Consider the following 17,375-nt stretch of genomic DNA (forward strand, 5'->3'; position numbering starts at 1 on the left):
AAGCCGACATGCAAAAAGTGCCTTATAAGCACAGTATTGTTTGTTTTTATACTGGATGGCTATAGGTCTGTTGGCAGCTGGTACTGCAATTTAAATTCTGTGCAAAAAGATCTTAAAGCACAGTGGTGTTAAATAGACAGTTTGAAGCAGTTTTCAATAAATTAGTGAATTTAAAAGTACATGGGTCCTGTTGTTTGTTTTTTTAAATTGTGGTATCGAATTAGTATCAAGAATCGTGGAAATTCACAGGTATTGGTATCGACTACTGAAATTCTGGTATCGTGACAACCCTATCCTCGGGTAAGTCTGATTGCTTGGAAGTGACCCTAATGACCCTACCTCTCACTTGATTGATGTTTACAATGTTTACTGAAACAATAAATCACTAGTTTCAAGTCTTGATGTTCATTTAGTAAATGTTGGTCCCAAACTTGAATCATCTAACTTTGTTAACAGCTTCACACCAGAATCCAGATAAATCCAGATCCAGTAAGGTTGCAGCTTCGGGTGCTTGTGTTGATCAGATCCACCCGTCGCTCCTCCACAGTCCAAATATGGTCACTTCCTTCACTGCTGGCAAAAATTCCCGGATGGCCAAAATACCGAACTATAGACTCCAAAACTGTAGTCCAAAGGGTGATGTCACTTTGGTGCTGGACAAGTGACTGAGAGTTGAAACCAACCTTCAATATGACGATAACTCCTTTGTACGAATATGAAGTGGTAACAGAGACTGAATGTAGTGTAAAACGCCTTGATTAACTAGTAGCTAAAAAAATCACTACATAAATATGGGTCCATTTACCATTTATCATCATACAAGGTCAGAACTTTACCCGGTGGCATACGTAGACTACCATTGTAGTTGTAGCAACTCCAATTCTGCCGCCTCCGTCACCAGCGCTTCCGTCACCAGCGCCTCCGTCACCAGCGCGTCCACCTGCCCATTCTCAGCTAACATTAGCTAGCTGACTACCCAGATGCTAAATGAGGTAAATTAAAGCAACACTTAAAGGAAAACACCACCGCATTTCCATACTGAACTATGTTATGCTCTGATGTTAGACGAGGTGATACATACCTCCCTCTCCTCTGTACGTGCACTCAATGGCTCTTGCGCGCACTTCGCGCAGCGCTAATTTGCTAGCATGTAGCTTGTCCTTCGGATCCAAAGGGGGGTGAAGTTAGAAGCGACCAAGCACTTCCACGTTGTCCCTATTTAAATACGGTTACGTGAGTAGTTACACGACCCAAGTTTGGTTACACAAAATGAAACATGCCAGTTTTTCTAAGCGGATAACAAGGATAACTATATAGTATGGCGGAATAATAACTGGAAGCACTTCGACGTCGGCGCAGTAATATCATCACTCAAAACATGACGGGACTATATACCTTCTGCTTGTTTTCACAACCCTGTGCGATCCACGTTATAACCATGATGTTTGATTGTTCACAAACTATCTTACTACAACCTGATGCTTCCTCAACTGTGCACAAACTACTACAGCTGGTGCAGGCGACGGCGTGCAGGTCACGTAGGTTCTATTGACGGAAGTAAGAGGGGGAGCGGAGTGATGATATTACTGCGCCGATGTCGAAGTGCTTCCAGTTGTTATTCCGCCATACTATATAGTTATCCTTGTTATCCGCTTAGAAAAACTGGCATGTTTCATTTTGTGTAACCAAACTTGGGTCGTGTAACTACTCACGTAACCGTATTTAAATAGGGACAACGTGGAAGTGCTTGGTCGCTTCTAACTTCACCCCCCTTTGGATCCGAAGGACAAGCTACATGCTAGCAAATTAGCGCTGCGCGGAGTGCGCTCAAGAGCCATTGAGTGCACGTACAGAGGAGAGGGAGGTATGTATCACCTCGTCTAACATCAGAGCATAACATAGTTCAGTATGGAAATGCGGTGGTGTTTTCCTTTAAGAGTTTTTAGTGCGTTAAAATAATGTTTCCAAAATAATTTCAGTGGTTCATCACCTCAAAACTGGGTGAACGGCACTTCAGCATTCGCTCTGCGGATCTCTATCGGCTGTAACCGCACTATGTAACTTTGCCTCGTCGGGTAGTGGTTTTGTAGTTCTAATGAGACTACGAATTTGACCTGCTTTACGGAAGCGTTACAAAAGTAGGTGGAGGCTCTGAGATCAGTGGGAGAACACCCGGCAGGTGCGTGGAAGATACCTTGCAGCTAGGTAGTTTTTAAATTGGTGTCATGGCAGAGCCTGCAAAGAAAATGAGGAGTATAATGTCCGATGAGGCGAAGGAAAGAAAACGGGAGCATGACAAAGAAAGAGCTCGTACGAGAATGAATATCGGACCGGCTCACACTCGTTGACGAGAGCTGAAGGAGGCTACAAAATGCAAGACGGATGGTGACTTGGCTTTGTTGCTGCTGGACTTCATCATTTTTTTCCCAACAGTGTGCATCTGTGTACAATACATTGTTGATTATTTTATTGGCTTATGTTAGCTAAGGCGTTAGCTATTGTGCTAATATATATGTAACTATGAACACGATGAAAATGTCCTTAAAAGTGTATTTCGAAGTATGTTACCTGACCTCCGACACTGCTACTGCCACTAGGGGACTTTATCGCATTGTTGCTGAAGCTTCTGATTCTATGATTCTCTTTGGAGGACCTTTTCAAAGCTCCTCATTTCACACAGCATTTGCATATGCCAGGGGTCAGCCCTACAGTTAATTTAATTCAGAGCAGCGGTGTTAAAAGCATTACTATAATTGGCAGTTGTGAGCATGTTCATATTTTAGCCGGTTTATGTCAGCCACACATTGGGATGTTGCCTCCTCATGGCCACGTGTCTCTCAGGAGTGAATGAGAGTGAAGCAGCGGAGGTTAATGTACGATCAGATGCTGCTGACCTGAACATTAAACTCCGTCCTGTGTTCTCTTTTAGTCTTATTAATGTTTTTAAATTCAAGTCTGTAACAGAGCGATATCTCTCTCCGTCCCCCCCTTCCTCCTCATTTTCTACTCTTCTTCCCCTCTTCCTCCTCCTTCTGTCCATACACTACAGTACATTGTCTTTTGTACTGTAAGATATAAAAACAGCTACAAAAGATACAAAATGTGAATTAAAAAGAAAATGATCTTCCTGTGCATGTTGATTCTATTCTTCTAAGCGTGATTGGTCACTCCAGAGAACGTCTCCACGGCTCTAGAGTCCAGTGGCGGCGTGCTTTACACCACTGCATCCGATGCTTTGCATTGTACTTGCTGATGTATGGCTTGGATGCAGCTGATCACCATGGAAACCCATTCCATGAAGCTCTCTACGCTGTTCTTGAGCTAATCTGAAGGCCACATGAAGTTTGGAGGTCTGTAGTGATTGACTGTAGAAAGTTGGTGACCTCTGTGCACTATGTGCCTCAGCATCCTCTGACCCCGCTCCGTCATTTTACGTGGTCTACCACTTCTTGGCTGAGTTGCTGTCGTTCCCAATCACTTCCACTTCTAATCCCACTGACAGTTGACTGGAATATTTAGGAGTGAGGACATTTCATGACTGGACTTGTTGCACAGGTGGCATCCTATCACAGTACCACGCTGGAATTCATTGAGCTCCTGAGAGCAAACCATTCTTTCACAAATGTTTGTAGAAACAGTCGGCATGCCGAGGTGCTTGCTTTTATACACCTGTGGCCATGGAAGTGATTGAATACCTGATTTCTATTATTTGGAGGGGAGTGAATACTTTTGGCAATATAGTGTATAGGAGTTTTAATCAGATTTCTTTTAAAAGATAGGCAATAATGAGCCTAAAATGCAATCCATATTATAACATTTGTGTAATGTGCCAATTTTAAATATGTTTTATTTATTTTACCTTTATTAAACCCATTTAGATATAAAAAATATTTTCAGAGTAAAACATTTATAAAAAATTCACATAAAAGAGACGGGTAAGAAATGGACAACAAACAGCATCATTGAACAATGGATTAGTGTTGTTATACAAAATATTTTTGGGTTTTAGCTTATTATTACAACGTATGATAAGTTATTATATTTCATATTACAAATTGAACTCAAGAATATTCCGACAAACATTATAGACAGGTAATTGCATTATTAATCACAAGGTTGGTGATGAGCAGACCTAAGTACCACCTGACTGTCTCATGACTTGAGGAGAAAAAACAGCATCGCTGTCATCAAAGAGCAGATCAGTGGTCCTGCAATTACCGCTGCCGTCTGCTTCGTCTCCACAAATGAAGACGAGGATAATTCATCAGCGCTCTCTGATGGACGGCGCCTGAAAGAAGAGACAGCAGCCGTTTGACCCCAGCTGACAGAAACACATGTCAACACTCTGCCCTCTGTCCTCGGCTCCTCCTCCTCCACCTCCTCCTGCTTCTCCACCATCTCCTCCTCCGTTCCCATCAGTTCCTCCTCTTTGTCCTCCTCCTTCTGTCATCTCCGCTCCTGCCACCTCTGCCCCCGTCCAACTTTTCCTCCAATCCTACCTTCCTCCACCTCCGCATCCCGCCCGTCCTCCTCCTCGTGTCTCACAAGCTGAGGTTCTGTCTGATGCTGACAGCTAACAAGTAATTACAGGTAATCATCTATATGGACTGTAATTACTTGGAGGGAGGAGGGGCTGGAGTTTGTCTTTACAATATTGTGAGTTGCAGCCTTGCCCTTGACTTGCTTTTGTAAGTCCTTAACCCAGCAGCAGCACGCGCGCACACACACACACACACACACACACACACACTTCTTTCACTTTCATTATGCCGTTCCCACTCTGCACAATAAGTTCTGACCATATTCAGATGTTGACCCCCGTCTTTGTTCAAAGATGGTCTCTGGTGTCGTGCGTGAATGGACGGAGAAAGATCCAGGATGTTCACATACGACACCAGAGACCGTTGAACCCAAATTTCATTTTGAAAAGACATTTCCTGGGAACCGTATGTAACAAGCAGAAACTGTACGTTTCCTGTAACCCAAAGTTTATTTTGAAAAGACCACATGTGATGAGCGGAAACGCATCATTTTCTGTCAATGCTGAAGCTTACTTTGATAGGACACTAAGCATGTGACGAGCTGAGACTGACACGCCACTCCTGATGCTCCTTCCTGTGTTTGGTCCCGAGAGCATCATCACGTGAATATTCGCTCCACTGACCGAGCGGTGGTGTTTGATGAGTTGGGATCGAGAATGTGTTATCCCCACAGCTGTCTCATGTGATGTCATCAGTGTGAAATATTACAAAATAATACAGCAAACCATGTGTTGCTCGTCCAAAAGACTTATATCATAATCAGCTAATTGATCCAAGGATCTCACAGAAACACCACAGACAACATCCAATATGCAATTCAAAATGTTAATGTTTATCAATGTTCCTTAGATAAAACATTACAACAATTACATGCAGATAAACTTTACAGGATAGAAACATAGTCGATTATTGGTTTATATTTTGAGCCTCATAATCATTGGCATGTGATGTTGTCAGAGGGTCCCGTGCATCAAATAACGGGTCCGAGACTCCATACTACCCAAAATAAACTATATTGTTTCCATGACCACAATCCAACCTTAATCATTGTTATAATTGGTTCAAAGTAGTCCCAGTGGTGCTGTCCACTCCAAGTACACTTACTTTTTGAGCCCTGGTAAATGCAATTAGATTATAAAAGCATTACAATATGCAGAGCTGTTGTCAAATAACCAAGCCTCTCATATAATGTTCCTATTTCTACATGCTTTGCTGTCCAGGTTTTATGTCTTACAGTCAGAAAAAATATATAGTCATATTCATATTCATCAAGATCTATGAAATAGATCCTAATCAAGTCAAACTGACCCAGAAAAAGTCATTTCATTATTGATGCCCGTCTTTAAAAGTGCAGGCAGGATTGCCATGCAACGGCCAAGTCAATTACTCATATCGTTCATGTGATATTAGTTTTGCTAATACCTCCTGAGTGAAAACAGGATAAAATGGCGTGTTGAACCCAGTTCATATGGCGATGAGTAGGAGGCACTTGAGGTCACGTTGGACCATTAATGTAAATTGGTTACTGGTGTCGGCAGCTGAAGACAGTGTAGTTTGGGATTTATAGACCATCATTTAGAAGGCTTTCATAATTAAATCATCCATGTTAATGCAGTCATGGTCGGCCTGTATTTTTCAGCAGGCAAGGAACTTGTTCATGTTTTAGTGCTAACCGTGTGAACAGTGCTAACAATGGCAACAGTGCTAACGTGTAAACCTGAGGAGGGTTGCTACGTTTCCACGACAACAGTAACAGCCGTACGAGTGCAGTGCAGAGTGACGTGACTAGCTGGCGAGTGGGACACACATAGCTTCACATGGTGGGTATTGAATGAAGTACTCTTTTGGTATTGGTATCTTCATGGGTACTGGGATTGCTGCTGGTTTTCTGCTGCATTGTGTGACTGAATGGTTCCAAATCACAATTAAACCCGCCTGTAAGGCATCATGAAAGACACTTCATTTAAAAACTAGTGGTGTTGTATGCAATCGGCTCAAAGTCGGCGTGTAAGACACATCCATTATCTGTAACCACTGAGGTCATGTTCACACTGCACCTTTCTGTTGACGGATCTCATTGGCCTTGCATGGGCTTGTGTCACATTGTGCCCAAATTAATTGTGGGTCTGCTGCTCACGTCAGAGAAATTTAGAAAAATTCAACTTTTCGGCAACCGACGGATCCATGAGCCAATCAGTTGGAGATCAGAGCTGGCTGCGTCTGCAAATGCATCTCCCCCATGCTCCAGACACAACTTCCCTGTCAGGCAGCGGTCCGTCAATGTACGTGTGTAGTGTGAATGTGGCCTTATTCTGTTTGGGGTGGAGACGATCCCAGCTGGGTTCCTCCTGGTGCAGTGGGTCCTGGGTTCCTCCTGGTGCAGTGGGTCCTGGGTTCCTCCTGGTGCAGTGGGTCCTGGGTTCCTCCTGGTGCAGTGGGTCCTGGGTTCCTCCTGGTGCAGTGGGTCCTGGTTCCTCCTGGTGCAGTGGATCCTGGTTCCTCCTGGTGCAGTGGGTCCTGGGTTCCTCCTGGTGCAGTGGGTCCTGGTTCCTCTTGGTGCAGTGGGTCCTGGGTTCCTCCTGGTGCAGTGGGTCCTGGTTCCTCTTGGTGCAGTGGGTCCTGGCTTCCTCCTGGTGCAGTGGTTCCTGGGTTCCTCCTGGTGCAGTGGGTCCTGGGTTCCTCCTGGTGCAGTGGGTCCTGGTTCCTCCTGGTGCAGTGGGTCCTGGGTTCCTCTAGGTGCAGTGGATCCTGGTTCCTCCTGATGCAGTGGGTCCTGGGTTCCTCCTGGTGCAGTGGGTCCTGGGTTCCTCCTGGTGCAGTGGGTCCTGGTTCCTCTTGGTGCAGTGGGTCCTGGGTTCCTCCTGGTGCAGTGGGTCCTGGTTCCTCTTGGTGCAGTGGGTCCTGGCTTCCTCCTGGTGCAGTGGTTCCTGGGTTCCTCCTGGTGCAGTGGGTCCTGGGTTCCTCCTGGTGCAGTGGGTCCTGGGTTCCTCCTGGTGCAGTGGGTCCTGGGTTCCTCCTGGTGCAGTGGGTCCTGGGTCGATCCTGGTGCAGTGGGTCCTGTGTTGCTCCTGGAGCAGTGGGTCCTGGTTCGCTTTATGCTCTACATGAAAATGAAATTGTGTTTCACACATCCACGAATTAATAGTTCAGTGACAGAAGAATATGAAATGATAAGCTAATAAATAAACTTAGATTTTGCTCAAAGATAATTAAATAAGTAGTTTTAATTGTTTTAAACAACAGCCCAGATGTTGTCAGGAGTCCATCCAAGCCCTGCGTTGATGTACATCAGCAAAGATTTTCAACTTTAGTTATTCGTCCAACAAGATCTGATGTGTGATTAAAGTGTTCCCTTCATTTTCTTTACATGTATATGTGCCTGACAAACACCTTTGTTGGTGTCTCCGGTAACGGCTTCTCTGAGGTAGGTGATGTTTATTCAGTAATTATACTGCTTTCATTTGGCTATTTGCTGTTCCGTCTCACAAAAAAGCAGCTTGCACAGTGCAGTTACACCTTCATCCATTTCCTTCTTTCATGGTCGCTGCTGTCGAGCTCTTGACACTGAGAGCCATCATTCATCTTTGGGGCTGTGACATTCCCTGTCTCAGGGTGATGGGTGATCTCTCTCCTCGCTCTAATGACTATTATCTTTAATTCGCAGAGTCTCAATTAACGGCTTACCGCAGGTCAGTGATTAACAATTACCTGATAAAGACCCTGACACACTAACAGGACCAGAGAAGAGAGCTGAGGGAGCTACATCACAGAAAATGTTCAAATTGATTTTATTTATTTTTAAATGAAGCTATTTAGCCAGCGAGCTCATATGCATATGCATATATATATATATATATATATATATATATATATATATATATATATATATATATATATATACACACATCATCCTTGGCTAACTGCCTGCTTTCACTATTTGGCTCTTCAATTACAATGTTACATGTATGTTTCTATTTATTGTGCAGTCACTGAAACTGTCCAGCGTCAGTGACTGTGATAACTGCTTGAACCAGACTGGGTGTCTTCGATGGAGGTGTGATGTTTGGCGTGGCGAGGCCTCTGACTTCCTTCTGTATGTCAGTAGCTATGAACGGGGGCGTTTCCAGGACTAGGGCACGGAAACAAAACTATTTAAAGAGCAAGCTCTATTATCATGCTTTTTTATGCACTCTGGCATTTTATTTACATTCAAAGTACATGTGTTAATGATTGAAAACATGAAAACTGTATTTTCCAGATGAATTGTGAGAATTCTGTAGAAACAGAATATTTCACAACTGCTATCACAACCATTGTATAATGTATAATGTTAACAGTGGAGGAATGTAACTAAGTACATTTACTGAAATACTGTACTCAAGTACAACGCTGAGTATTTTTAATTTTATGGCAGTTTTGATGTACTGATGATGAATTATTGTAGATTCAACTACCAGCAGTATATAAATTTAACACATTAAGGCACCAATTATTATAGTATAATAATATAATAATAATAAAATATATTTTATTTTTATATTATTATACTATAATAATATTATATATTCTGCATAATGACCACTATACTTTTGGTACTTCAAGTACATTTTGATGATATTACGTAATATTAATTACAAGTACTTTTACTTGCGTAATATTACACTGTAGTCGATGTACACTGTAGTATTACATTATTATCATTTAAACAAAGAAATCACAGTAAATGACGGCCTGTGAACTTGATACTGTTTGGAGAATTTAAACACACACACACACACACACACACACACACACGCTTACAAAGAGCACAAAAAGACCTCAGCTTCCCCGTACCCCTCCCCCTCTCTGTCACCAAACACACACACACACACACACACACACACACACACACACACACACACACACACACACACACACACACACACGTAGTTAATAGCTGCTAAGAAATCACATTTGGTAAATTGCATTGTGGCACTAACCTTTTCTCTAGTAATTAAATGAGTGAGGAGAGGAGGCCTGCCTTAATGAAGTCAGCAATTTATGATCACACACACAGAGACACACACATCTATCTAGCTTGGCTGGGGAGGATCAGCTTATAAAGTTTTTTTAAAACTGGATATTTAAATTTCTTGATAATGAAATGTGCATGTTGTTTCACTATTTCTTTCCCATTAAGCTGATGAACTCAACTATGAGCGATGTGAAGTTTTAGATGATGAACTGAATGAAGAACTTTGATTGTGGGGAACTACAACTGGTCCCGACGTGACGAATGCCGATGCTTGAGCAGTGCCCAGCCTTCACGGTCTCTGAGACCGGGACGTCCACTGGGACACAACTAGAAATGAGTCCCCATGTGGGACACCTGATCTCATCCGTTCTCATGACATTTTGCCGCTTGACGCAGATGGTTCAACATACTAAAGGTTATGTTTATATAAATATGCGTGATTTTATTTTGTGATTTTTCATTCCCTGTTTCCTCAGAGCTCTGACTGGACTTGTATTGACATCACTGAGTAACTAGAGCTATTTCCATCTGACAGAAAACAGGATACAGTTATACTCCTACAGAGTTAGATTAAGTGTTGATATCATTAATTGGGGTTCATAACACAGAATCAAGTATGGAAGGGTAGTTGTGGTATCATGACGTGCTGAGGGAAGCCCTGCAGGCAGTGATGTGTTGTTTTAAACTAACCATGTCCCTTGCTTGTGAAAATATCCTTCATCTGGCAGCTTTTTGCTGCACTTAAGTGTACAAATGCTAACATTTTCTATGTGTTCCGACAAAAACATCCTTTCACTTGATTTTTTATCTCAGTAAACATTGTAAACATGAGTGTCTGCCTCACTCACATGTTTCAAGTCTTCTAAAATCCAGCATGATGTTCAATTAGTAAATTATGGTCCATTTAGAGTCACATAGAGCATAAAGCAGGGGCTTTAGGGCGGGGCTACCTTGTGACTCTACAACCGTAGCCTCCCTATCATCACTACCACGCTACCAATGTAATTTGCTATAGAGACGACTTTAACACTTAGCTGTTTAGTTGACCTTATATGAAGATAACATTGGTTCACACCAGAATCCAGATTGATCCAGATCCAGTAAGGTTGCTGCTCGGGGTGCCGCTCTGCTGCTTCTGTTCATCAGATCCACCTGTCGCTCCTCCACAGTCCAAATATGGTCACTTCCTTTTACTGGTTGCAAAAAATCCAAGATGGTCTAGGTTTAAACATTGTTAGAATACCACGGGTAATGTTCATTTAGTTAAGTTTTAAGTACAAATTATTGATTCCCCTTTTGAATAATGTCTTGAATAAACCACTATCTGTGATGCTGGCTTGAAAATGAAAAAAAGATGATGACAGATTGAAAGTGTGTGTTGGTACACACACCAGCTCTCCACTGACTCTGTTGTCCTGTCTTCTCTCTCTGGGTCAGTGGGCCTCCAGATGCTCCAGCAGCCCCTCTGTCGGTGTTCAGGGTTTCACTGTGTGTGTGTGTGTGTGTGTGTGTGTGTGTGTGTGTGTGTGTGTGTGTGTGTGTGTGTGTGTGCCATATTGTGGGGGAATGGATGGCACGCTTCAGTTGATGTGGAACAGCTCAGCATCAGCATGCTTCAGTCTTTTGTCAGCAGTTACAGTGCACTCTCCTTCCTTTTACCTCGTATTACCCAGGCCTGGAACAAGCCTTAAAGGGGTAAGAACCTCTCAAATGTCTTGCAAAGTTAGGTGTTCAACATTACAGACAATACGATACTTACTTGAAACATCTATATGCAAGCTCCCTTTGTTTCCACCGATCAGTTTTGAGCCTGTCCTCATGTCTGCACCCCTGTGTCTTGTTTTTTAAGTCCCGTCCCTTTGGGGGTTTTCACCTCACTATATCTCAGCCTGCTCCCCCAGTTTTGTTTGTAATCGGTTTTGACTTCTTTTTTTTTTAACTTGTCATTAAAGATCGCTTTAAAAATTAAAAAAAAAATATATATATATATATATATTTTTTTTTTTTATTATTATTATTATTTTTTTAACCTGCCTGCCTCCGAATCTGCATTTGGGTCCCTTTTATAATCCGAAATTGTGACTGCACTGCAACATTGCGTATTGTTGTGTCATGTGACGCATGTCATATCACACACTGGAGATGTCATCCAGACAGAATAAGCCAGGGTGAAGGAGCTGGAACTCTGCCGAGGTAAGGGATCATGATAAAAGTGAATTGCCTTTCTGAAGAGTTGAGGCTGAGATACATGACAGTGACATCAACACATTCTCACCCCCAAATCATCCCTGTGCTTCCAACTGTCACGCTCTCGGTACTCGAGGGTGAACTGGGCTCCCATAGCGGCTGAAGGCTGCACAGCTGCAACAAGGATGTATATCACCATTCTACATGGAGGCTCCATACACAGAACGAAGGCACTTTGTTGAAATTATCTGTGTGCATGTGATTTTCTTTTTCTTTTATGCAAGCTAAACCTTTGCAGCCCGGTAACAACTCATTTTACAGCAAGCTGACAAGTCATATGTGATACATTTCTCCCCACAACAGCTGAGGAGTCTGATTCTGATGTGATGTGACCCCAGAAAAGATGCTGATACGTTAGCAGATAAACACTCGCCCAGGGAAGGAAAAAAAGTAAGGAAGAAGAAACAACAACGGACAGAAGACAGGTACAGTAATGTTACAGTGGCAGTTCGTAAGATTGGAGATACATTGCTGTAACTGCAGGTGAGCCTTTGGGACCTCATCTCCCAGAGTTCCTTTGGAAACCCAACAGTGTCGACTGTCTCTCATCTGCGTGATGCCTTCAAATGCTCCACACTGAAAGGAAGTTTGTGGTTTTCACTTCATTAGTTTGTTGTTTGTTTTTCTTGGACTGGAAGTTGAACCAGTCTTCTTTCTCTGCCTGTCGATCCTCCATTGTGAGTCAGCAGTAATGAAATCTACCTGGTCAAACACTTTAGACTAGAGGGAGCCTGACTCAGCAGTTGGAAGTTACAGATTTCAGATTACAAGTAAACGCAGCATACTTCCATGAGTAGCTCCACCTGCAGACCAACCGCTGCTGACTGACGTAAAAAACCGCACGCATTGGATTTTACGCAGTAATGTGGCCACAGACAAGGAGATCCTATTTCTGGGCAAAGCAGCAACAAGCACTTTCATTAGTGGGTCACATGATCAATCACCATTGTCTTAACTCACTCTTTGATAGATAGCAACATAAAGGACAATTAAATAGATGAAAATGTTAGAGAGTACAACTTCAATCTGATGAAATGGATCGATTATTGCATTGGTAGTTACCGTTGTTGAAGCAGTGTTAGCTTGCTAGCTTACTTTTGGACGATAGTAAGGTGGTTCTATCTATGGTGGATGTCTAATCAATAACTGAGTTGACATCAGTTAACTTAAATACATCCGGGTCATTTGTAAAGTGAACAGGTGTTATTTCCACCTCTTGGCTGTGTCATACATCTTCATTGACATCAGTGTTGTCTGATTTCCAATATGACTACATTTCTTTTCATGTTCGTAGGCATTCATTCTATTTCACAAACTACACCATGTTGCATAATATTACTTTATGGCGTGTCTCCAAAACAAACTACAACGGTGAACGGTTGTCTTTCAGAGTTCATGTCAGCAGAAATTAGTCCTCAGGCTAATAAATGGTCCAGTCTTTGCGAGTGAGCTGCAGTTTAAAGGTCATGAGAGGTCATTTGATTTCTGCAAGGTTTGCTGCTGTTTTTGGCCAGGAGATGGCGTAGTGTTGGGGTGAAGTGATCACATCCGAGATAAATGTGTCCGTAGTTTCAGTACAGTAATATACAACAATAAGGGTTAAACATCACCTTCATCAAGCAAGGCATTCTGAGCAGACATGCATATGATGGCATTGCATTAGATAAAGCTGGAGTATATTAGAGTATTTGTAATTTGTATTTATCTTTGTTTTATTCTTGTACAGCTACTCTGTGACAGATATAGTTTCTGAATTGAGTTGAGTGTTTTATCCAATAACCCTTTTTATCAGAGAGATACGTCACTTATGCGACTTAATAATGTATTTTTAATACTCCTATAGTACAAAATGGGACTTTGTTGATGTCTAAAATTATCCTTTAAATTGAAATATATCATTTTAATTCATACCACAATTCATATCGGATTAAAAATTGCCTGCCATTGACTGCCGTACATATTTTTTTCTGAACTATGTCCCATGGTGGTCCAAGGAAAGGGACGAAGCCTCTCTATATCAAAACCCCAGTCTGGAGCTCTGGACCTGGGACAAGAAAAAAGGAAAGGTCTTGTTTTTTAGACACTTTCTGTTGGGTTTCTACCAAACACTACAATGTTTTAATGTCTCCAAGGCGTTGATTACATTTTGCTTGAGGGAGACAGCATCATCACACTATCATCATCAGCCTCTTCATCAGCTTGCAGTTGTTTTCTTGTGTTCATTGCATTTTCTGCCCAATATTTAATATATGCTCTTTAATCTGATACATTTAAATTGTTGTAATTAAATATGTTACATTTTTTGGACCAATTGAAATTATTTCCTCTTTGCAAATTCATCAGCATCTCTTCAGAGCATGCTCTGGGAACCAGGCTGCTTCTCAAAGACCATTTCATTAACTTTATCCATTTAGCTCAAAATTGAAAATCTAATTGGGAAATCGTTTTAATATCTGTGCATCTGAGTATGTGGGTGTGGATATGCATGTGTGTGTGTGTGTGTGTGTGTGTGTGTGTGTGTGTGTGTGTGTGTGCGTGTGTGTGTCCAGTGAATAAAAGAAAGCTTTTAATTGCATTGTTCTTTGATCAAGGCATGTTTATTAGTGGGTGAAAGTCACATTAACCTTTCCATCGGCCCTGACATTTCCTCTCCTCCTAAATGGAGAATTAAAGACCATTGGAAAGTCATTAGTGAAATTTACTGCTTCTGTTGGCTGGTCAGCCATTAGAGAGGCTGCAGGACCACCGAACACTGTTCACTGTCTTCTGCCAAGTCACTTTTCACTGTTTAAAGGAGAAGTGTGTGCAAAGCTTTTCCCTCAAAAAGAACCCCAGACAGCAACCTAACATCAGAGTTACAAGTGGATCTGGAAGTGAGTCTATCTCTGAACTTCATCCTGTGCCAGGCTACTGATGGACGTTCCTGGGGGTTGAGCCTACACAACGGTGTTTCTGGTCAGCTGTGGGAGCCGACAAAGCTTCATAATATTCTAACAATGTTTAAACCATAGACCATCTTGGATCTTTTGCAACCAGTGAAGGAAGTGACCATATTTGGACTGAAGAGGAGCGACGGGTGGATCTGATGAACACAAGCAGCATAGCGGCACCCCGGGCTGCAACCTTACTGGATCTGGATCCATCTGGATTCTGGTGTGAAGCTGCTAACGATGTTGTTGAAATAATAACGTGTATTTCTGAGATATCACATTTGAACCTAGTAAGAATGATGAGCTGAATCTGCTGCTTTATTTCAGCTCTTTGGATTAATGTCTGGCTCACAACTTTACTGTTTAGTTCACTCTCATGGCGTTGCAGCTCTACAAACACACTGTAAACCAAAATACCAAAGACAACTATTTACATTATAAAGCCCTTTTCAGACATGGAATGAGTTACATGTGCAGATTTCATCGATGTGTTTAAGCAATGGCTTCTTGGCATTCAGACATAAGTAACTGTTGTATCAATGTTGTGTATACAAATGTTTTAGACGGGACAGCATTGAGAAAAAGAGCCCCAATGCTCAGACATGACTTACAAATGCTGTGATGATGCCTCGTCTTTCACTGACAATGTGTCTAAAAACACGCAAGTTTCTTAAAATGACTTCCTGCTCATTTCATCCTTTAGGTGGCGGATTGGCTCAGATTTGACCACTGTGATTGGTCCACCGCCATCAACGCGTTACGCTACTCTTATACCAATGAATCATATGTAAACTTTACAAAAGAGTAAGGTGGTTTGCTTATCAATACAAAATATAACATGCATTAACATGAATGTTATATTTGTGTTTATTCGTGTCACTCATGCGACACTCCCCAGCGAGGAGGCGGGGCTTACCTCCATGTAGACACCAACCAGGATTCGTCCAGCATGGCTGAAATAACCACTACTGCTGCTTTACATGTTATGGAAGTCTAAGACATGCTGGTTTACTACAGCTGGATGAACTCAAAGTCAACTTTTTAGCTGTGATTTCAATACAATTAACGGATTAAAAGGATGCTGAAATAATAATGATGGTGAAGTCAGGAGGTCTGTCCCCACGAGGACAAGGAAACGACTTTCTGAATGAGTTTGGATTGATGGGTGCTAGGCTATGCTAGGCTAACATATTAGCTGCTCCATCAACACTCCAAATAAGGTCATCTAGACATAAATACGGCAGCGAGCCACCTTGTTGTTTGTACCAAAGACAGTCTGGTTTCTCCACATGGTCTCTGGATGAGGTACTATCGTAGACTCTCTGAGTTGTTTTGTGTCTCTTTGTCGTCGATTTGTCTTCGTGTCTATCAAACTGATCACACACCAGAAGTCTGCAGAGTGTAATGTGGCTTTTCACTGACAGAATGGCCCTGGTTCCCTGAAACCCATCTGCTCTCTAACTAAAGGTGTCCCTCTCCTTCTCCATCTCTCTTGTCCAGTCCCAATGTCTCACCTCAGGTCTCAAGTCCTGAACCCTGAGGGACTTAACTGAACTCACCCGGTATGTGCTTGAGTGTGAGAGGCTGCAGGGCTTCGCCTGGTCCAGAGTCCGTGAATCTGTGAGTTTGTGAGTCCGTGAGTCCGTGAGTCCGAGAGTCCGTGAATCTGTGAGTCCGTGAGTCCGTGAGTCCATGAGTCCATGAGTCCATGAGTCCCTGAGTCCCTGAGTCCCTGAGTCTGCGAGTCCAGAGTCCGTGAATCTGTGAGTCCGTGAGTCCATGAGTCCTCGAGTGAGGACACCCAGAGGTCTTCACACTATGTATTCTGTCAATTCAATTCAAAATGCTTTATTGGCGTGAACGGTAAACAAAACCAAAGCAGAACATCCAAATACATATTACATTTGATTAAGTCACATCATTTTTTCTACAAATGTAGGCCTAAATTATTTATAATACAACAATGAGTGTATGATCAAATTTAAAGTTTGTCAATAATTAAATACAAGCAGAATAGTCATACTTTTTTCTCTAACATGGTGGCAGACTGTCCCATACTGTCGTACTGCTGAATGTTGCTGAACATCATCAGGTCCTCACGTGTCTTTGCTGCTGTCAGCTGTTCTAGGAAGCTCTTCCACAGCTTCATGCAGCTTCATGCAGCGGGCAAGAGAGGACAGTGTCATGTATTCTGTCATTACTGACACATGAAGTACTGTATATGCCCCTCCATGTCTCTCGTTATGGCAGTGATTCATGTCGTCACAATGACAATTTAGAGTTACTTATAATCACATTATTACAGGGATTATAAAAAGATGAAGTTTTACAACCAAGGGAAATTATAATACACTATGATCCTTACAAAAAGATCAGTGAGTGAGCAGCAGTTATAAAGCATTATGATACTTGACATTATTATAAAATGCTTTATGCTGTTATGATTGTATTTGGCATAAAGCATCATGGATATTTATGTGCTTATAACTAATAATCATACAGTGTTATCAACACATTATTACGCATTATGAGTGTTACCAAACTTTTCTTTCTCAATATCATTTTATGATATATAAAATAATCAAGGCCAAGCTATATTTTGCACTGTATTCACAGTAATTGTTGTCAATAATGGTCCAAAAC

Source organism: Eutrigla gurnardus (genome assembly GCF_963514095.1).
Source record: "Eutrigla gurnardus genome assembly, chromosome: 9".
Classification (NCBI taxonomy): Eukaryota; Metazoa; Chordata; class Actinopteri; order Perciformes; family Triglidae; genus Eutrigla; species Eutrigla gurnardus.